Consider the following 21,606-nt stretch of genomic DNA (forward strand, 5'->3'; position numbering starts at 1 on the left):
CTGCTGCCCCTGTGTCCTTACTTGTTTCCTTACCATGTTTCCTTACATCACAGTTGAGTCTGTCATCTCTCAGGAGTTGATTTCTACACGCGAGGGCCCACAAGTGGGTCCTCATGACCAAGCCGAAGAAAGAGGGGTCTGTTGTATGGAAGGTCTGGTCCAGAGCACAGAGCTGGTCTCTGACTTGGTGAAGCCAGGGGCGGGGGAGGCCCCGAGGAGGGACCTGAGGCTGGAAGGAATCCGGAGAGGGATTCTGTCCTGTCCTGTCAAAGGGGATGGTGGCCTGCCCCAGGCCAAGGGTGTGGGACAGTGACATGGAGGCAGTCAGCAGGATTTGAAGAGTGGAAACAAAAGGCCAGAGCCGGGGGCAGGGAGTAGCCCACTCGGGGGGAGGCTGCCCAGACACCTTTGAGTCCAGGCTCAAAGGAGGCACATGGGGCCGGGGGTTGGGGGAGAGAGAGGCAGCTGCTCAGCACGGAGGGTTTCACGGAGGTGGGGGGCTTTGGATCGGGGATCCCCAGCATCACTGGCACACAGGCGTGCTCACTGTGCCTTCAGTGAATGAATGAATGAACAAACGAACAAACAAATGAACAATGGGACTCCTTTCCCAAGCCTGGAGCCATGTTTGTATGCTTTGTTCTTCCCTTTGTCCCCTTGACAGTCCTGGAGAGTGGTGGGATGGTCCGTGGCCACGTGGCCCGGACCCCACTGTGGCCTCCCCACTCCCCAAGGGGGCCTGGTGCCCCGCCACCCACCCTGTCCCACGCGGTCACAGCAAGAGGACGACTTTCCTCCTGGGGTTATTCTTGTTAATGGGGGCACCGAGCCAGGGTCCGGGCACCCCGAAGATGACCCCCACCTTGGTGGCGGCAGTCCTGGACAAGCCTGGACGAGGCTGAGTCCCAGCCCACCGTGCACCATGGGCAGCACTGTCCTCCCTCCGTCCGCAGCGCTCCTCTGCCCGGCGTGGGAACTGAGCCGGAGCCGGGGAGGGGGAGGCCTTGTCCACAGTGCCCGCCCTCCTCCCCTCCCCCACCCGTCCTGGCAGGGTCGGCTTCCCTAGGAGCGGGGCACAAGGCCCTGCTTGGGGGGGGGGGGTTGCGTGGGGGTCCCTGCTCTGTCCTGAGATCCTTGCTCGTCGTTGAACAGGGGGCACTGGAGCCCGCACCGTTCCCAGCCAGTCCCGGCCCCAGGGCACCGTCTCCTGGGTGGGCAGCAGAGCCTTCTCCTTTCACTGGAAGGCGGTCGCCCGCTCCGAACACAATCCCTTCTGACTGCATATCAGGACGTGCATGAATAAAGGACAGGAAAACAAGGAACACTCCGGCCTCTCCTGGGGAGCGCGGGGGCCCGTTTGAGCTTCGACATCAGGGTGTCCATGTGCCTTTGCCGACACAGAAGAACAAAGCCACGCGCGTTGGGGTGACAGCTTCCAGAGGGCCTCCCGAACACCCCGCCCATGAACTTCGCTTGGGGACACTCAGGGCAGAGGGCCGGGTGGCCGCCCTCAGGCCTGAAGGCAGGAGAGCACAGAGAGGGGCACTTGGAGTCCTGGGGCAGACCTGGAGGTCTGGCCACCCTGCTCTTGCCTGTGGGGCGTAGGGGGAGGCTGGGGGGGGGGAATCACTGGGCTGTCCTGTGCCTCAGGGTCCCATCTGCAACCTGGAACCCTCGGGGCCCCCAGGATGCCGTCAGTAAATGAGAGCTTGGTATCTGAGTGCTGGCCCCAGAGCTCTCTGCGGAGTGCCCGCCCCCGCAGGTACCCCAGAGGTGGACGCTCCGGAGAGGACAGCCCCCTTCCTTCTACTGAGATTTGGTCCTTCCTGCCCTCCCTCTGTTCTCCCACGACGTTGCCCGCACTCAGGCGGTGGCCCCATTCTGGTACCGGACAGCGGGTGGGTGGGGCCACCCCGGGCTTGGCTATGAGGCCTCTGCTCTGCAGACCGTGGCCTGAGCCCCCCGCCTCCCGCAGCCGTGGGCAGTCACGAGTCTGGGTGCTGTTTGTCCCAGGCAGGTGGGCCTCTGCCTCCCGGGCTGGACCCTCTCCCGATTGCCAGCTCCACGACCCCTGTGGCCCAGACCACCGCCCCTCCCCCCCCCCGCCCATTTTTCTTCATGGATCACACACGCTGAGTCCCCTTCGCCCTGCGCCCAGCTCAGGGCTCTTGGGGGATGAGCCTTACGGGCTTGGCATGAATAAAGTGCCCCGCACTCAGCCCTCCCCCCACAGTCTCTGAGACCACCCGTGGGGCCTGGGGGATTGGTGTCCTCTTCTCGTTGCTAGCAAGTCCGGTGGCGGTTTTGGATGGGGACAACTAGAAGCCGTCCCGAGCCAGGAATCCAAGTTGTCCTCTGCCCCTGGAAGGCAACGGGCTCGTGTTTGTGGTTGCCGGGCCCGTTGACAAGCCCCAGATTCCAAGATGGCAGCCCAGGGCCTGTGGGCCTGGCACTGGCCGCGCCTCGCTGGGTGGCTTTCCTTGGGGTCTGAAGCTCGATGCCATCAGGCCAGGGCATGCCAGTGGCCAGAAGCTGCGGGCATCCTGGCCTGAGAGCCATGGGGGTGAACCAGGCCTGCCAAGGCTTCCGTGCTCTTCCGCGCTCCCCTTGGTGGGCGGTGGGGGGAGCGATCTTGCTGGAGGCAGCGTTCCGGTTCCCCTGGCTCTGAGAAGGAGCCTCAAGGGCCAAAAGGAGGTCGTGAGGTTGAGAGAAGGTGCCCCAGAATGTGTCCAGGTGGCTGTCCGGCCTCCCCGGCCCCACCCCCAGTCACCCCCGAGCCGGCCTGCCTGTGGCCGCGCCTGCAGGCCCGAGTGTGGTCTGGCTCCCCGGCTGACCGAGGGCGGCCCCCACACAGCCCCTCTGGTTCCAGGCAGAGCCCCCCGGGGCCCCTCCGTGGGCTCTGGAAAGATCAACAAACAGCTCGGAGCAGTGGAAACATCTCCCGCTCTGCAAGTTCAGACAGATGGGCCTGGACAGAGAGGGACCCCAGACAGGGTCGCCTCCGTGAACAAGGTGCAGCCTGTGTGTGGGGAGCTGAGCGGACACCCTCTGGCCGCCGGGAAGCTGGGACAGACAGACGGCGTCTGTGCCTAATGGGGCAGAGCAGGAAGCAGGAGCCTCCGCGGAGCCTGCCCAACAGAGGCTCTGGGCCCGCCACACCGGCAGGGCGGGGGGAGCCGGGAGGCAGGAGAGGCCTCGGCCTTTGCCTCACCGGGGATCCCTGGCAGGGCCCTGCCTGTGGGGTCTGGGCCCTCACTGAGCAGGCAGGGGCCCCTCGCCGGCTCCAGGCGGTTGTGACCAGGGCCCCCCTTGCACGAGCCTCTCCGGCTTGGGAAGGTGCTTTGGGTTCGACCGAGAATTGGCCTCTCGATCTGGATCCTTGGAGACTGGAAATAACTGGTATTTACTGGGACGTGAATGTCAGACAGGCTTCCCGGGGTTTTTCCTGCTACATCATCTCGTTGTCTGTCAAGCACCGATGTGCTGGGCCTGATTATCGTTCCCACCTCAGAGGTGGGTGAACTGAGACCCACAGAGGCTCTGTGGCAGTGCCAGGGAGAAAGCAAGTCTCTGATCTGCCCCTCAGTGTGCAGAGCCTGGGGAGGCCCCTCCGGGGACGCTGCCCTCCGGGAGCTTGATGATCTCTCAGCACGTGCTTCAAGAAGAACGAACGAGAACTTTACAGAAAGCTAGAAGAGCACCCGGTATTAGCACCTACTCGGTGCTGGGCAAAGATTCTCCTACTCCTTCTCCTCCTTCACCACCTCTGGCATCGCCTCCAGCATCGCCTCCATCATCACCTCCGGCATCACTTCCAACATTGCCTCTAGCATCACCTCCAGCATCGCCTCCAGCATCACCTCAGCATAGCCTCCAGCATCACCTCCAGCATCACCTCCAGCATCACCAGCATCACCCCCAGCATCGCCTCAAGCATCTCCTCCAGCATCACCTCCAGCATCACCTCCAGCATCACCAACATCGCCTCCAACATCGCCTCCAGCATCACCTCTAGCATCACTTCCAGCATCGCCTCCAACATCAACTGCATCACCTGCATCATCACCTCCATCACCTCCAGCATCGCCTCCAGCATCACCAACATCGCCTCCAGCATCGCCTCCAGCATCACCTGCATCATCTGCATCATCACCTCCATCACCTCCAGCATCGCCTCCAACATCACTTCCAGCGTCACCTCCAGGATCCTAGCATCGGCTCCAGCCTTTCCTCCAGCATCACTTCCAGCAGCACCAGCATCAGCCTGGTCCCATTTACTCAAACGCTCTGGGGGCCTGGTGTGCAGGAGGTGACGCATGGGCCTTCTGAGCAGAGTCCCTCTCATGCTCCCAGCACTACCACGGAGAAAGATTTTTGTTTAACTTTGCTGATGAGGAAGAGGAGGCTGGAAACTCTTCCCCGCGTCTGTCTGACCTTCAAGTGTTGAGGGAAAGGAAGGAAAGGGGACAGAGGCTGTGGATGTCATGCTACTTACACCTCCCCTTGGAAGGCGTGTCGTCACCAGGGCCTCGACTTGCGGTGACCAGAGGTGTCCTGGGGCTGAACACCGAGCCCTGGGAAGCTGTCTCCCTTGCCAGCTGGGTATTTGTGCCTGACCAAGCCGCGTGCTCCTCGAGGGACTTTGTCCTCCTCGCCCCTGAATTCAGGGCTCAGCCCGGGGCCTCTGCACGCCGCCATGGGTCTTGCTGGGATGCGTGGACAGGAAGCTCCCTGCTACCATCACTGCCACCGGCAAACTGGCTCCCGAGTGGGCCCTGCGCCCCTCCACCCGGCCTGTGCCCACTGACCTCCAGGAACCAGGCGGTGGCAGGGGACACCCACAATGACCGTATCCTTGCATCCGACAGAGATGGCTCTTCTGTACCTTTCTGGCCGTGGCTTTCCTTCATGTGTGCCTCCGTCCACCCTCGCCCATGTGACACCAGCCGGCCTGTGGGCCGTGGAAAGAGTCCGTGCCTGAAACTCCCCCTGTCATTGTCTGGACGTCCCTTGAGCTTGGTCCTCTCCCATGGGGTCCAGGATCTTGCATCTTGTGTGGCAAAGCCCCGAGGGAAGCAGACCCCCTTGGGGATCTCACTAGGAGGGTGTGCAGGAAGGTGGGAGCAACAGTGACCCAGGACACTGGGGCACGAGTCAGGTACCCTTGGAGGAGGTCCCGGTCCACCATAGATGAGCATGTCACACCTGCTCTCCAGAGCTACATTCCTTTCTCTGAAAAGGAGGTAGAGTTCACAGTGGTCCCCTGCTACTGTAGGTGTGAGGATTCAGGCTGGCCACGCCTGTTGGGGCTGAAGAAATGTAAGTTACTCCGGAAATGTTGCCCCTAACCCCCACCCCGCCCTGCCTGGAGTCTCCCAGGACCCCTCGTCCTCAGGGAGGCCCCCATTCTCTGTCCTGGAACTCCAAGCCCACTCCAGGCTAACCCTTGTCTGTCTTTCTGCCCTCCCCCCGCACCCGCTGTTTCTAGTAGGGGGACAGCTTTCCTGGTCAGCCCTGGACTTTCCCGGGCTTTGCTGTGAAACTCCCACATCTGGGAACCCCTCAGTCCCCACAAATGGGGCTGGCCGGTCACCCTCATCCCCTGGTGTGTGTGACGCCGTCCTCAGGGGCTGCCGAAGGCCGCAGAGGACACTGTCCCCCCCCCCCCCCAGCCCCCAAATGCATGCCTACCCCTGCTTGGGTATCTGACTTCTGCGCGACTCCCCCACCTGGCGCTCAACCCTGGAGGCGGCAGGGGCTGACAAGTTCCCCTGGGTCCCCAGTAAACAGAAGAGTAAGTGGCTCAGAGCGAAGATCCGGGGTCCCCTTAGTGAACTGGAGAAGGGAATTGGATTACACGCAGATTTTTATTTGTATTTTTTAAAGATTTTATTTATTTGTTGGACAGAGAAAGAGAGCACAAGCAGGGCGGGCAGGAGAGGGAGAAGCAGGCTCCCTGCTGAGCAGGGCTTGATCCCAGGACTCTGGGATCATGAGCCAAGCCGAAGTCAGACACGTGACCGACTGAGCCATCCAGGTGCCCCACGTGCAGATTTTTACCCAAACAGAGAATTCTCCTTCTGGCTCATCCCCCAGCGGGAAGTCGTGTGCCGTCTCCAACAGACCCGTACAAGGCCCCCTCTGTGTATGGGGCAGGGGAGAGGGGGCATGTGCTGTGGGGGTGGTGCCTCAGCCACAGGGCAGCCAGGATTCCAGCCATCCCTGGCTGTCCCCAAAGTTTACGTAGTTTTTCCGACCCTCCTCCCGCCTGACGCCCAACCCCAGCCTCCCCTCCTGCCTCCTCCTTGTGGCCCTGCCCCTCCCTACCCCCTGGCCTGAGCCCACTGCAGTTGGGGTCCTCACCCCTGCTGGCCCTCGGGCCCCGTCCCGCACCTCCCGCAGGCTGTCCCACAGGCCGTGTGGGTGCAGCAGTTCTGACCGCTCCCAGACAATGGCCAGCAGGAGCCTTTGGAGGCTCGGTGTCCCCATCTAGAGGAGCCCCCTGGGGGGACCCTTCAGAGGCAGAGCCGATAAGAGAGTGACGGTGACACCTCCAAGCGTCCAGGTGACAGGTAGGGGGACAGGGTGAGGGGGGTCACACAGGCGGAGTGTGCATGTGGAAACCACACCCTCCCTTCCTCCCTCCCTTCCTTCCTCCCTCCCTTCCTTCCTTCCTCCCTTCCTTTTGCGGCTTTTTCCTTTGACATCCTTTCATAGTTGCTGAAAAGTTGCCCGGATGGAGGGGATCCCCCTCCCCAAACTCTAGACCCCTTGTTCCCAGCTCCCCCAAGGGCTCGTGCTGGCCACACTCACACTGTCGCTTTCTCTCCACGCATGTACACATGTGTACATATGTGGTCTCTGCGTGTGTCTACACGCATGCCTGTGTACACGCACATTCTCCCCCTGATCATTTGAGAGTACATTGGAGGCACAGGGTCCCTTGGCCGCCAGACGCTTCGGTGCATTTCTGAGAACAAGCACATCCCCTTACACAACCCAGGACAGGCTCTCGACACCAGGCACCGATACGATGTTAGGAGCGAGTCCACCACCCGTGTTCAAACTCTGTTCTGTTTGGCTGTTTTTCCGCTCGTGCGGGACCCAGGCCAGGCCCCGCTCACACCCAGTTGTCACGTCTCTCTAGTTTCTCTGAGTCTGGACCAGTTCTTCAGCCGTATTTTGTCTTTGCATGACCTTGACATTTTGAAGAGTGGGGAGGAGCTATTTTGCAGAACGCCCTTGCCCGACCGGGCCCCGGCTCGTCTGTGCACACCCACTCCACGGCCCCCGATCCCCTCCCCCTCGTTACACCTTGCAGTTGCTGTCCACCAGCTGGCCCAGGGGTGAAGGTGGGACAACCTCCTCCCCTCCCAGGCCTTTGGGGGCAATGCGACCACCCCTGAGACACATGGCTGCTCACATGCACGGGACCCCAGGGGACAGGGGACTTCTCTCCCCTGATCTGGGAACCTCTGAAGGCTGTCCCCAAGTGCGATCACGGGCACCTGCAGGCAGGGCCCCAACTGGGCCCACAAAGCCCTCTGGCCCCTTTCCCACGCTCTACCAGGAGGAGATGCCCCAGTGCTCCCCAAACCCCACAGCACCCTGCTGGGGCTCACGGAGACCGTCCCACCGCAGTACGCTGAGATCCTCAAGGCCACCCCGGGTGGGGCCTGTGGAGACGGCTCCAGGCTGCTTGGAGAGAGCCCAGCACCGGCGAGGACGTGGGGAAGAGGCTGTCGCCGTGGGTCACTGTGGCTGCAGGATTCGGACCAGCCCCTCCGGCTCGCCGCTCGCCGGCCACGTGACGGATGGTGGACCTGCCGCCCCGTGCGCCCTCAGAGCTGCGCTCTGGTTCATCCACGCGCTCGCCCGTCCGTCCGGTCGGCACACACTCCGGGGAAGCCCCTGCCGTGAGCCGGGCTGGGCCCAGGGTCTGGGTACGAGGTCAGCTGGGGGCCCCTGTGTGCTTGCAGTGGGGACATCTGGTGGGCAGGGCGGGGTCCCTCTGCAAAGGCCTACCTCACTCTGCGGCCACTTCGTCCCCCTGCATGGGCTCCCAGCGGCCTCGCAGACAGGGGTGCGGCGGGGTGGGCGTTGGGGGGTTGGCGCTCGGCACAGCCAGGCCTGGCGGGAGAGCAGGAGGAAGGATCCTCCTTCAGGCCAGCGGCCTGCCCTCCAGCGTGTCCTCCCTCCTCCGCGGTGGGGCTCTCTCGGTCCAGGGACTGTGGGTTCTTCCCTGCAGGGTGGCCGGGGCTGCCTCCCCGCGTCCACGGGCCTGGCCTGCTCCCCCAGAGCTTCGACGTCCCCGTGTCCCCAGAGCGTGCGTGAGGCTCTGGACCTTGTTCAGGTGAGGAGTGAGCGGGTGTGGGGGAGAAGGGCCGCCTGGAGGAAGGGGTCTTGTCTGCAGAGTCAGGCGGCCGGGGTTCCATCCTGCCTCTGCGTTCACCTCTCTCTGTCCTTGGCACACCCCTGCCGTCTTCTAGCTTCAGGTTCCTAGCCGGCAGCCATGCCCCCAAGGCTCAGGGCCCCCTCACTTTCTGGTGGGCCCCACGCCCATCGGGTGAGCTGTGGGGGGCAGCCCCCCAAGGATGCAGGGTGGGGCACGGTAGAGGGGCCCTAGTGGCCTCTGTGTTAGGCCCGTTCTTGGTGCCCCAGGTTCGATGTCCAGTGTCATGACTCCAGCCGGGTTAGGCCTCTCGGTCCTCCCCAGCCCGGTAGGTGGACAGGAGGGCGGGTGGACGCGCCTGGGGACTGTCTCAGGGAAGGGAATGGTGGCCCAGTGTGTGCCAGGTCCAAGGTTGGATGATGATGATGACAACGATGATGACGGGGAGGAGGAGGAAGCTCGCCCTGAGCGCGGCTCTCGCCACAGGTCTCCTGCCGGCCCAGTTACCCCGCTCAGGGCACGGCTGCCGACGCCCCGATGGCCCCTAGCGGTTCACCTGCCGCAGCTCCTGACCCTGCCAGCGCCCAGCCCTGCTCCGACAGCGGGAAGATGAGAGCGTCCCTGTCACTGACGGAGACTCCTCCTGGCCTTTCAGGAAAACGAGTCTGCAGGTCAACCCTTGTCACAGGCCCCACGAAGCGTGGCCTCCCTGGCTGTGGCCTGAGGAGCTCAGGGAATGTCAGCCCAGGCCCTGTCCGCTCACAGCAGGAGGCAATGGGTCCACTGTGGGTCCCTGACTACCCAGGCCACACTGCATATCCCAACAGGCCACCACTTCACTTATCCCCCAACCTGGAGGGTCCCCATCGCTGCCCCAAGCGTCTCTGGGAAAAGGCCCTGGCCGTGGGAGTCCCCGAGGGTGCAGGGAGAGCCCTGCCCTTTCCGCGTGGCCTCTGCAGGACATTACCTCATCCCTCACGGGGCAGCTCGGCCCCGGGCCAGCGGATCGCACTGGGAATGTGCGTCTTGCTCCGCCGGGTCAGGCCGGCAGAGAACCAGAAACCAGCAGGTCCCACGGCCTCGGTCCCCACCCGTGTTGCTGTCCTGGGTGGTCTGGGGGACAGACGGACCCTGCAGGGGACAGAGGGCCCACCCAGCCTGGGCACTGGGGTGCTGGCCCATCCTGCAGAGGCGGAGGATGGCGAGGGGAGAGCGGGATTGGCCGGCCCCGCGGGCTAAGCTGCGGAAACTGCAGGAAACAGACGCCCCCAGAGGAAGTTGCCGGTCGGAGAGCAGCGGGCCTGGCCACGTGCTAAGGCGCCCCCCCCACCCACGGCGGTGCCAAGGGGCGGGGCCAGGAGGAGCCTCAGGGCCCGAGGGGCTGTTTCCAGGGCGGAGGGAGCTGCTGGGAGCAGCTCGCAGTGAGCCCAGCCCGGGTCCCCCGACCTTGGAAAGGGGCCAGGGCCTGGGTCGCAGCCGAGTGAACAGGGACAGCTGGAGTCCTGTCCTTCCCGGGCCACCGGCCTGCCATCACCCCCGAGGCTGCGTGCCTGCTTCCATGGCCCAGCCCAGTGTCCCCAGGACGGGTGTGGGCCCCGGGAGGTCTGGGTCAGGTCTCAGCTCAGCCCCCACGTCCCAGGTGCCCCGGTCTGGGCTGTGCCTTCACGGTGTTTCTCTCCCTCGCGAGGGCGTGCCCGGCTTCACTTTGCGGGGACACCCCCACTGCATGCGTTTGCTGGAGCTGCCCCAGGCCAGGCCCCCCAGACGGGGCTCACACACGGCAGACACGCCCAGTCCCCGGTCCCGGAGACCGACGCCTGGGATGCAGGGGCGGGCAGGACGGGCTCCCCCTGAGGCCTCTCTCTTGTGTGTGGACGGCTGTGCTCCCCCTGGGTCCTCACGGGGTCATCCCTCCGTGCGTGTCTGTGTCCTGATCCCCTCTTCCTGTAAGGACCCCGGTCACACGGGATCAGGGCCACCCCGGTGACCCCTTGTTACCTTGATCACCTCCTCAAAGTCCCCATCTCCAGATACGGTCCCATCCTGGGTGCTGGGGGTCAGGGCTCCAACACAGGAATCTGGGGTCACAGCTCACCCCATGACACTCCCTGAGGAAGCAAGAGACTGTGCCACGGGCGCCTCACTCATCCATTTATTCCAGAGCTGCCGGCCGCGGGCCCTCCGTGGGCAGGGACGCGGTGGGCGCAGTGATGGACAAGATGACCCCTTTCCTCAAGGGGCTTCCCGGGTAGGAATCCGGGGAGGACGATGCGGAAGAGGCAGGGAGACAGACGTAAAGGTGACAGGTCTGGCATCATCCTTGAGCCCTTTCTTCTCTTACCTCCCACTTCTGGGTGCGAGTCCAGCAAGCCCTGCTTCTAGAAGCTGCCGAGCTCTCAACACGGCCACCGTCCGGTCCCCCGGTGCCTGGAGCCTGGCCCTGTCTCAGTGCTCACCCCCCCGAACCCGGCCCTTCTCCGCACAGCACCCTGGGATCCTAACCCATCACGCCAGACCCTGCAGCCTCTTGCTCCACACACGCCCGTGGCTGCTCATTTCCCCAGAGTGAACACACCAGTCCCCCCGTGGAGTGACTGCCACCACCGTCCGTCCTGTCTCCCGCTACTCGCCAGCCCCCTGCCACCCTGCTCCGTCCCCAGACTCCAAGTACGCTCCTGCCCCAGGGCCTTTGCCCAGGGGTGCTCCTTGCTCAGACATGCATATGACCCTCCCCCTCGCCTTTTTTAAGTCTTCAGGAAGGTCACCCTGGACCACTTCATTTAAATTGCCCTCCTGATCCCTCCGGTCCCAGATCTTGTTTCTTTGCTCGTTGTCCTATCTCGACGAGGATGTGAGTTCCATGAGGGCAGAAGGGCTCGTGTGCTTTCTTCCCTGCTGAGGCCAGCACCAGCCACACTGCCTGCTACCCCACCAGCACTGAGCCGTCACGTACCTGAGTTGTTTCGTCTTTTTCCTCCACGGCTGGTAAGCATTTTCCCTGAGGAGCCGGATAGTAAGTATTCTTGGCTGCGTGTGTCCCGCTCTCTGTTGCAATTACCCAGTCTGCGGCTGAAAAGCAAAGCCGTCAGCGGCAACACAGATAGGAATGGGCCTGGCTGCGCGCCAATAAAACTTTATTTACAAAAGCAGGCAGTGGGCCTGCATTGGCTGTGGCTACCATCTGCAGACCCCCGGCTTATCTAGTGAACCAGGGCCTGACACCCTCACTCCAGAGCCCTCTCCCGTCCTGGGCAGGTGCAGGGTGCTCATGCACCCTCCATGTCTGTGCCATCCAGAAACTTCCAAGGCCAGTCGGGCATCTGAAGCCTCTTGAGTCCCCAGGGAGGGGGCCGGTTAGGAATGGCTCCCCCACTTTGCAAATGGCAAAGGTGAGGTTCAGCAAGGTCAGGGGCTCACAGGGCCCACAGCTGAAAGACGAGAAGCCCTGCCCCCCTCCCCTCCCTTCTTTACCTGCCCTTCCCACCCACCTGTGCCCACTGATGTTCCCCAAACCTGCCCTTTCCTCCCCTGGAATTCCACCGAGTCCAAGTCCCCAGACGTGCTCCCAGGAACGTGGAGAAGGGAAGAACGCCTTCGTGGAAGAAATGGGTGGGTCACTTTGGGAAGCAATTCCGTCTTTCCTAGTGGAGCTGAGACTGCACATCCCGTGACCGGGCAGTTCTGCCCCAAAACCCTCGCCCACACTCCCACGGAGAGGATCCCTGCAGCAGCGTCCACGGCAAACGTGCAAACAGCCCGCGCGTCCGTCCAGAGCACGGTGCTGTCGGCGCACGGTTACGGACGGTGGGGCCGTGAACGTGAACGGACCAGGGGACGCACATGCCAGCACGGCTGACCCGCACTGGCACTGCACGGAGGAGGAGACCGGGCTCCTCGTGCAGGGGGTGTGGTGGGGGGGATCCTGGGACGGAAACACGAAAGCAGAGCCAAGCCTGAGAGCCAGGTGGCGAACCGGTGCGAACTTCTTACTGTGGACGGGCAGGCGGCCGTTATGAGAGATTAGCCCCAGGGGCAGCCGGCAGGGGCAGGGTGATGGGGACCAGCCCTGCTCCCTCTGCGCCCCCACCCCCGCCGCTGGCCCTCCAGCCCCCATCCTGGCGCCCCCTCCCCTCCACCCTCACGCTGGGCTTCGCCTGGACCCAGGCCCTCGTACGTGCTCTCCCGGCCCGGCCTCGATCCACTGCTGAACAAGGTGAATGTGGGACATGGGGCGGGACCACACCCCAAAGGGCTGAGCAGGAAGGGGAGAGGGGCACCGGTGGCAGTGGGGCCACTGGGCTCCGCCCCAAGAAGTCAGGAGAGGGACACAGCGGCACCGAGGGCGTGGGCAGCAGAGGTCGGGAGAGGGACACAGCCGCGCCGAGGGCAAGGGCGAGCAGAAGTCGGGAGAGGGGCACAGCCGCGCCGATGGCGAGGGGGAGCCGAGGCCCTTTCGAAACCTCTTCCCAAACCTGAGAAATGCAGCAAAGCAGAAAAAATTAAAAACAAATGAGAAAAATAACCTGACCCCACCCACCCTCATCACTCTGAGTTTTCCTCCACTTCCTGGACGAGGAACAAGCAGGTGGAGATGGGGGCTCTGACCAAGGACTTGGCCGGAGTGGCGCGCACACTTCCAGGTTCCAGGGCGAGCTCACCTCGCCGCCCCGGGGCAGCAGGCGGATCGGGCTCCCGCCCCCTCCTCCTGAGCTAGAACCCCAGCCCCGCGCGAACCTCAGTCCCAGCGTCTGTCCCACGTGGGAGGGGGACCTCCTCATTTCTGGTCCCTTCGTGGTATCAGAACCCAGAACTCTCGGTCTCTCCATTCCTGCCTCGAGGGAACATCCCTTCCTTTCTCGCGTCCCCCGGCTCTGCTCCTACAGGATGTCACCATTCACGGGATCCTGAACGCCCCGTCGCGAGCGCTGGGTGCTCGTTTCTGCTTCCATATGGCCGAAAGCGGACCACATTCAGACGACGTTCGTTCACCGTTCACCGTCCCCTCGGGAGGTCGGCGCTATATTCACCCTCGTATTTATAGACAGGGAAACTGAGGAACAGGGAGGTGGGTAACTCATCTCCAAGTCCACCGCTAGCAGACGTACAAAAGGCCAGAACTCGAATCCAGCTAACTCCAGAGTCCAGGACTTCTCCACGGGGCTCACTGCTCCCAGTGGCCCCGGGTGCTGCCAGCAAAGGTTGTCAAATAAAATAAAGGACACAGTGAGGCGTGGCCGTGTCACCGTGGGAGAGAAGAGGGAAAGCCCGTCTCCCGGCTTCTAGGAAGAAATGAGTCGCATACGCTTTCTCCAATTCTCCATCCAATGCAATTATTTGGGCCATACGAAAAGTTATTCGTCGTGTATCTGAATTCAAATTTAACAGGATATCCGGTATTTTTATTTGCTGAATCGGGCAACCATGCTGTCAGCTGACGTTGGGAGCTACAGGGCTGCCCTCCCAATAAGCGCTCCCAGACATCTCGAGACTTGGCAGCTAAGCTCTCTCCGTCCGTCTGGTTGAGGGGCTGGATCTCGTCCCCCCAGGGAGGTCTGCAGGCTGTCGCCGCTGCTGAACTTGAACTTAAGCGTCTGTAGCTGTGAAGGCTCCTGCTCATTGCTGTGGTCCGGAGAGGGCAGGATCTCAAGGTCACCTTCATCCAAGGGTCCCCCAGAAGACTGGAGGCACACGCCTGCCAACCCTGTGAGGAGAAGGAGCCAGGGTAGGGTAGGGAATGGGGTGAGCCTCCGATATGGGCACATGCCTGCTTTGCCCAGGTTACCCACACCACCAAAGCCAGGGCGATGTGGGGGGAGCGCTCACTGGGACGACCTTCCTGAGGGCAATTTCTCAATTCACGTCCAAATGTCAAAGCGTATCCCCTTTGACTCAGCATTTCTACTTCTGGGAACTTAGGCGAAGGACATGTTCCAACCGGGTACAAAGATGATGGTTCAGGGGTGTTCATCCCGGCGTGGGCTATAGTACCTGGAAATGGGCAGCAGCCTGAGCGTCTCTCGGTCCCGGTGGAATCATCAAGCATCTGTGTGATGGAAATGCAGGCCATCTTTAAAAACAATCTTGTGGATCTCTGTCTGTGGACATGGGAAGGAACCTGCCATCTGTGTTTGAATTAAAAAGGTAACTCATACAAGAGCAAACATCCTCCTTTCCTATGTATGTGAGACTGCCTCTGTGTGTGTGTGTGTGTGTGTGTGTCCCTGGAAGAATGGAAAGGAAGCGTGTTCAGCGAGATGACAAATGCAATATGGCAGGACCGCTGGCTTTCCCCCAACATGCATTCTCCCTTTGCCTTTAGCAGCAGAACCCACAACTTCCAGCTGAGCCCATGGCTTACCTTAATAAAGACCATATATCCTAGCTTCTCTCGCAGCCAAATGCGGCCACGTTACCAACGGGAGATAGAAAGAAAGGACATGTTACAAGTGGCATGCGCCTTCTTCATCCCTGCTTCCATCCTGCAGGCTGGAACGCAGTGGTGATGGCTGGAGCTCCAGCTGCCATCCTGGACCAGAAGGTCACAGGAGGACCGTGTCTCCAGGGTGATGGCTCAGGGAACGGTAACAAGCCTCCATCTTTGAAGGCTTTGTAAGACAGGACCTCCACCCATCCCGCTCCTAGACTTTCACAGGAAAGAGAAGCCAGTTTCTATCTTGTTGAAACCGCTGCTGTTTGGGGAGGTTGTCTGCTATGCAGCCAAACCTAACCCCAACCTCTCCAAGTAGTTCCTTTGGCTGGCAAGATCTCTGGGGATTTAATTATCTTTTTAAGTTGTTTTTTGGCTCTCTTAAGTTTGTACTTTGAACGCTTAATACATCATTTGTATGGGTTTTTAAAAAAAAAAAAAACCTTCATTTTGAAGCAAATAAGGAAGAGATAGAGCGGATGCGTCCACTTACAATGTACCAAGCTGTGTCCTAAAACCTTTTCGTGAACATCGCGTTTCGTCCTTGCAGCAGCCTTGCGGGGTGCGTCATTGTCTCCGGCTCACAGAAGGGCAGCTGACACGGAGGAGAGCTTGAGTCGCTTGTCGCGGTGCCTCCGCCCCTCAGCAACAGCACGCAGGCAGCCTGGCCACGGAGACCACGACCAGGAGCACGACTCCGCCTGCCACCGAGGCCCTCCAGCTGCAGAGGCTACACCACCCCCACCCCGCCTTCTCCTCTCCCACCATCTAAGGGTCCTCCCTGGAGCTGCCCTGGAGGGCACCTGGGGTGACCTTCCCTAGATGCCGAGGCTCAGGGGCTGGGGCGTGGGGGTTTGCAGGGCTCTTTCTTCTCCTTGCTCATTCCACAAACAGTCGTGAATACCCACCAAGGGCCTGGCTCTGTGTCTGGTGGGTGACACAGCCCAGGAAATCAGAGACACCTGCCGTGGAAAGTGACCCATGATCTGGGATCTGAGGCCAGAATAGGAGTCAGCTAAGCGGGAGGTGGGAATGGATATGCTAACCAGCGGCAATGGTGTGTGCAAAGGCCCTGTGGCAGGAAGAATTCACTGGGCACACCCACAAGCCTCCTGTCATTCCAGGCCCACCACAGCCTGCCTCCCCCCAGCCCACTGGCTCTGCAGACGACTGAAGGTGAGAGAAACAGCAAAGGGGCTCCTGACACTAATGTCCTTCACCTCGGCCACCACAGACGGCAAGGGCCCTACCTCAAACTCTGTCCTGCTAGAGTCCGGAGCTCCCCCGTAGGGACCCCGATTCCTGCCTTTGAGACCTCAGATTGAGGCTTCTTTTGGGGGCCTTGGGCATGACCTGGGCCCCCTTTGGCCTGAGTGCCACTCAATCTAGATTTCTGTTTTGAAATGTCACTCACATATGTCACCCCTATCTTGTTCCAGTTCAACGCTACCATCAAATACATCCTCCTCCCAATGGAGCTATGCGGTCCCGATTGCTCTGGCCCACACTCTCCCTCTGCATCCCTCGCAGGCTCCCTGGTGCCCTCAGTCTGCGCTGCGGGCCTCTGCTGCTTCAGAGGGTAGGAGCAGAGCCCTCGCCCCACATGTGGCCTCTCCTGTCAGGTTTCCCTGAATCTCAGATGTCCACCAGCCCGCGAGGGAGGGGGCGAGACTCTCGGTCTGCACACGCAGCAGCCGTTTCAAAAGAGTTTGTTTTACTTTCAAAACAGATCGTATCGAGCGTCCGGATGACCGGTGGGTCTGGGGCCAGAGCAGAGAGAAGAGCTGTGACCGCTGGGCATGCCGAGTCGGCCTCACGGGTGGACAGTGCCCGCAGGAGCTCGGCCGGGTCCCAGCAGCGGGCAGCGCGCCCCTGGCCGGTCCATCCCAGCGGAGGGCAACGGAGGCGGAGTGTCTGGGCTTCTAGTGGGCTCCGCTCACGCTGGGCTACTGCCGTGGAAGCAGGGGTGACTCACTCTGTGCCCTGCCCACACCTCACCCTCGGGGGCTCTCTTGGGCAGACCTCCTCCCTCCGTCCTCCCAACCCAGCACAGAATTCCCGGGACAGTTCCTGTGTCTTGAGGGCACACATACTCCAGCCACGCGTCTCCCAACAACCCTCAATACTATGACTTTACGGATGAGGGAGCTGATTGGCGACATGCCTGGAGCCCAATATCCCTCCCTTCCTCCCTGTTCCGCGGCAGTCAAGTAACAGAAGGCTGACCTGGGCACACGGGCTACATTTCCCAGACTCCCTTGCAACAAGTCATGGCCACGGATAAGTTCTGACCAAGATGATGTGAAGAAGTGTGTCCTCCCCTTCTCCTTCCCCATCTGGGGCCTGACGGAGAAGCCACCGGCTGAGGACAACTGAACAGAGGAGGTAAGGGAGCCCACATGGCCCTGGGCTACTTATCTGACCTTTTCAGGAGAAATTAACTTGGAGATCGAGCCACTGTGTGATCTGGCGTGCTTGTTACGCAGCTGTATACTGACAAATACAGGGCTGCTGAGGCCACATGTTGGGACGCTTGCATCTTTCAACACCACTTTTGGTTTTGGGACTTTGGCAGAGGGATCCTGAGGTGTCTTGCCAAGAAAGTGAGCCTGCTACAGGCTGTCACACACCATGACTTGGCTGGCTCTGGTCTCGCTGTACCCAGCCCAGGACCTGGCCCCAGGCAGGAGACTGGCATGGCCTGGGAGCCCCAGAGTGTGGAGCTGAGGGAAGAGACCAATGTTTACTGGGTGCTGAGAGATGCACGGGGCTGGGCCAGGCACTTCTCTGTGTGGTCTTGATTCATTTTTTAAATTTTATTATGTATGATCACTTATATATTCATGTATTTAGTTATGCACAAAGGGTAGGACGTTGGGCACTTTCTAAATTGTCCATGTTCTCTGATCTTGGACAAGTTTACCGTGGTATAACTCACACACCCTACAATGGACCCATTTGAAGTGTGCAATTCAGGGGTGTCTAGTAAATTCACAGCCGTGCCTCCGTCCTCACAGCCAATGTTAGAACATTTTCAAGACCACCAAGGAAACTATACCCTCCTTAGCCCCACCCCCAAGATCCGCCACTCTCCCACCCACTCCCACACCCTGGCAACGACAGGTCTCCTTCCCGGTCTGTGGACTTGCCTATCTGTACATCCTGTATTCAGTGGAATCATATAGTATGTGGTCCTCTCGCCCAGCATAACGTGTTCGAGGCTTGTGTTTGCTGTGGCATAGATCAGGGTCAGTAAGTCATTGTTGTTTAGAGCTCAATATTATTCTCTCGTGTGGACACGCCACATTCTCTCTATCCACTTGCCGGCTGGTGGGCATTCAGGTTGTTTTCACTCTTGGGCTGTTATGAGCACTTACACGCACGCGTTTGTGTGGACGTGTGTGTTCACTGAGCACTTACACGCACGCGTTTGTGTGGACGTGTGTGTTCACCCCTCTTGGGTCTGTCTCCGGGTGTGGAATTACTAGGTCCCATGGCTGCTCTATGTCTAGCCAATTAGATTTACTTTTGCACCTAGACTGTGAAGGTGGCGCCCAGGCCTGGTGGCCTTGGCCCTGACCCTGGGCGGCTCCGAGCCTGCCTTTGCTCATCAGTGACATGGGGGTGGGGATGACAACCGCCACGTTGCAGAGGGGTTCTGTGGTTCCCACTTGGCACGTGGGGGTTCTCGCTGAAGGACAATCCTTCTCTTCAGGATGAGAAAGGGCAGGGGGGACAGGACAGAAAGAGGCATCAAGTGTCATACACACCCCACCCCTCAACATTATCCTGAAGTTTGTCTCTTTATTCCCATGGATCTGGTCTGGGGATGTGCAGAGCTGCCCACGGACTCCTGCCTCCCCATCTCAACCCCAGGCCTCTACCCTATGGCCATGGGTTACCTGTTGGGGGGCCACAGAGCCCTCAACTCTCACCCATGCCCATGACAGAGGCCAGGTTTTCTCAGAGGGGAGTAGCCGAGCCCCGCCCATCAGGGACTCTGTCCTTCCCCTCCCCCAGCTCACCCGCCCCCTCCGTGATTCCAAGTGACCTTAGCCCTGCTGCGACATTGGAAGGGACCTCGGCCTGTGTGGGTGGCTATTGGTATGTGAACCCAAGGCCTTCGGCACCTCTCAAAGGCCCACGTGCACCCTGGACACCTCTGGTGGCCCTGCCGCAACCTGGCCACTTCGAACATACCCAGAGCCAGCAGTGCCATGCTCCTCACCTGGGTCGTCCAACGTCATCCCCACTTGAGCCCTGTGAGGCAGGTACTGTCATCATTCCCACTTTGCAATTGGGGAAACCAAGGCACAAAAAGGGGAGGAAATCTTCTCTAGGTCCCATGTGGGAGAATTCAAACCCCAGACTGGCCTTCACCACTCACAGCACCTCCCAGGACCAGACCCCCAAGCACCCTGGGGCCACACAGCTGAGTACCTGAAGACCAACTGATCACCTTACCACTCCAGACAGCCCTGGATGCCCTGGGGAGGGAGAGCCCCACGGAGCCCAGACAGCACCCAGGCATCTGGGCAGTGCCTGGGGCTTCACCCTCCAGCCCTGGCATTCTGGAACTGCCCTGTGCTGGGAGAATGTGAGGATAAGCTAAAGGTCTATGCCCAGAGGACAAGGCCCAAGGAGCTCTAGGGCAGGGGGCCCCCCATGACTGCAATGAGAATGGTGCCCTTAGAGTTGTGCAGTGCACAACCTGCACACTCACAGTACTGGCCTGGAGAGGATCCAGGGCTGACATGAGAGCAATTGGGCTAGGAGACATAACCAGCCCCTGGAGAGAAGTGCTGCTACCTCGGTCTTATCGACGCTCTCAGGGCTTTATGCCCCCACTGGGCTGACCAGGAGCTGGAACTAGGGAGGGGCACAGGCCAGGCAGGAGGTGGCCCCACCATGCTCAAGGTGAGGTGGGCTGTGAAGTAATACTATAGTAATTCTAATTGGCCTTAGAAAGATTAGGTGTATATACTACAATTCCTAGAGTAACCACATGCACAGGAAGAAATATAGCCAGAAAGTCAACAGGTCAACTAAATATATATAATATATATTATATATACTACAGTGTGTGTGTGTGTGTATATATATATATATAATATATGCTATATATACTATATATACATGCACACATTATATATATATACTATATAGTATACTATACTATATATACTATACTATATATACTATACTATATATACTATATAGTGTACTATACTATAGTATAGTATATATAATATATATTATAAATATTTGTATAGTGAGTATATATACACACACACACACACACACACACACACACACACACATATATATATATATAAATGTCAAATAATCCAAAGGCATGCAGAGAGAGAACAAAGAAACAAAAAATAGAATGGACCAGGGTTAATCATTAATATTCTAAAAACACCAATTAAAAGTAAGAGATTGACAGTAATGGATAAAAACAGCCAGACTCAATAATGTGCTGCCTACAAGAGATTCGTTTTAAATATAAAGACACAGATAGGTTGAAAGTAAATAAGTTGAAGAAGATACACCATGAAAATAATAGTATCAGGTAGCTGGGTGGTTATAGTAATATTAATTAAGATTTATACTAATAATAAACTTCAAGACAGAGAGTGTTATTGGAGATAAAGGAGACATTTGTTGTAATAGAAGGGTTGATTAACCAGGAGGATGTAACAGTGATTGATTTTTTATGTACCTAATAATAAGGCCTCGAAAGGCATGAAGCAAAATTGACAAGATCAAGGGAAAAAACAAACAATTTCACAATCATAAAAGGGAGATTTTAACACCCCTCCCTCAGCAATCAATAGTACAAATATACAAAAAAAAATCAGTAAAGACATGGAAGGTACAAGCAACACTATTAGTCACTTTGATCTAATGATATTTATAGAACACTACACCCAGTATCTGAAAAGTACATATTCTTTTCAAGTGCACTTTTGTGAAGATAAACCATACTCGGGGCCATAAATCAAGTCCCAGCAAATTTTAAAGCTAGAAATCACACAGAGTGTGTTCTCTGGCAACAACTGAATCTTGTTAGATATTAATAACGAGACATCTAGGAAAATCCTAAGTATCAATGATTCATGAATCTACAAATGACTCATGAATTAAAAATGGAATCACAAGAGGTATTAGAAAATAATTTGAATTGAGTGACAATGGAAATATATCATATTAAAATCTGTGGGATATAGCAAAAAAAGTGCTTATAAGGAAACTTAGAACTTTAAACACTTATCTTAGAAAACAAGAGCAACTTAAAATCAATGACCCAAGATCCAGTTTGGGTAGCTAGGAAAGGAAGAAAAAAGTAAATCCAAATGAAGAAGGAAGGAAATAATAACAAGAGGAGCAGGGGACAATAAAACAGCCAAAAGGTGGGGTGGGGAGCCAAAAACTGATTCTTTGAGAAAATCAACAAAATTCATGACCTCCTACTGAAGTAAATAAGAGAGAGGAATAGAGAGAGAGAGACAGAGACAGAGACAGAGAGAGACAGAGAACACAAATACCATTACTAATAATGGAAATTGAAAAAATATGATTACTGCAGATCCTATAGACTCTTCAAGGTATCACTTCTTTATACCAACAAATCCACCAACCCAAATGAAATGAGCAAATTTGTAGAAAAATCAAACTTAACAAATTGATACCAGAGGAAACATCATCTGAATCATTTTAAAAGACCAGCATAACCCTAATACAGAATTTGACAAAGACATTTTTTTATTTTTTTAACATTTCA

At 58.3% G+C, this 21,606-nt stretch overlaps 1 long non-coding RNA gene across 1 annotated transcript; it reads left to right on the plus strand.

Moving 5' to 3' along the window:
- Positions 1-14,314: 14,314 nt before the first annotated feature.
- On the plus strand, positions 14,315-17,836 carry LOC308350973. Its single transcript, XR_013967556.1, has 4 exons — positions 14,315-14,533; positions 15,370-15,995; positions 16,259-16,398; positions 16,549-17,836. It is a non-coding gene; the product is annotated as an uncharacterized lncRNA (long non-coding RNA).
- The last annotated feature ends 3,770 nt before the right edge of the window (positions 17,837-21,606 follow it).

Source organism: Martes martes (genome assembly GCF_963455335.1).
Source record: "Martes martes genome assembly, chromosome: 10".
Classification (NCBI taxonomy): Eukaryota; Metazoa; Chordata; class Mammalia; order Carnivora; family Mustelidae; genus Martes; species Martes martes.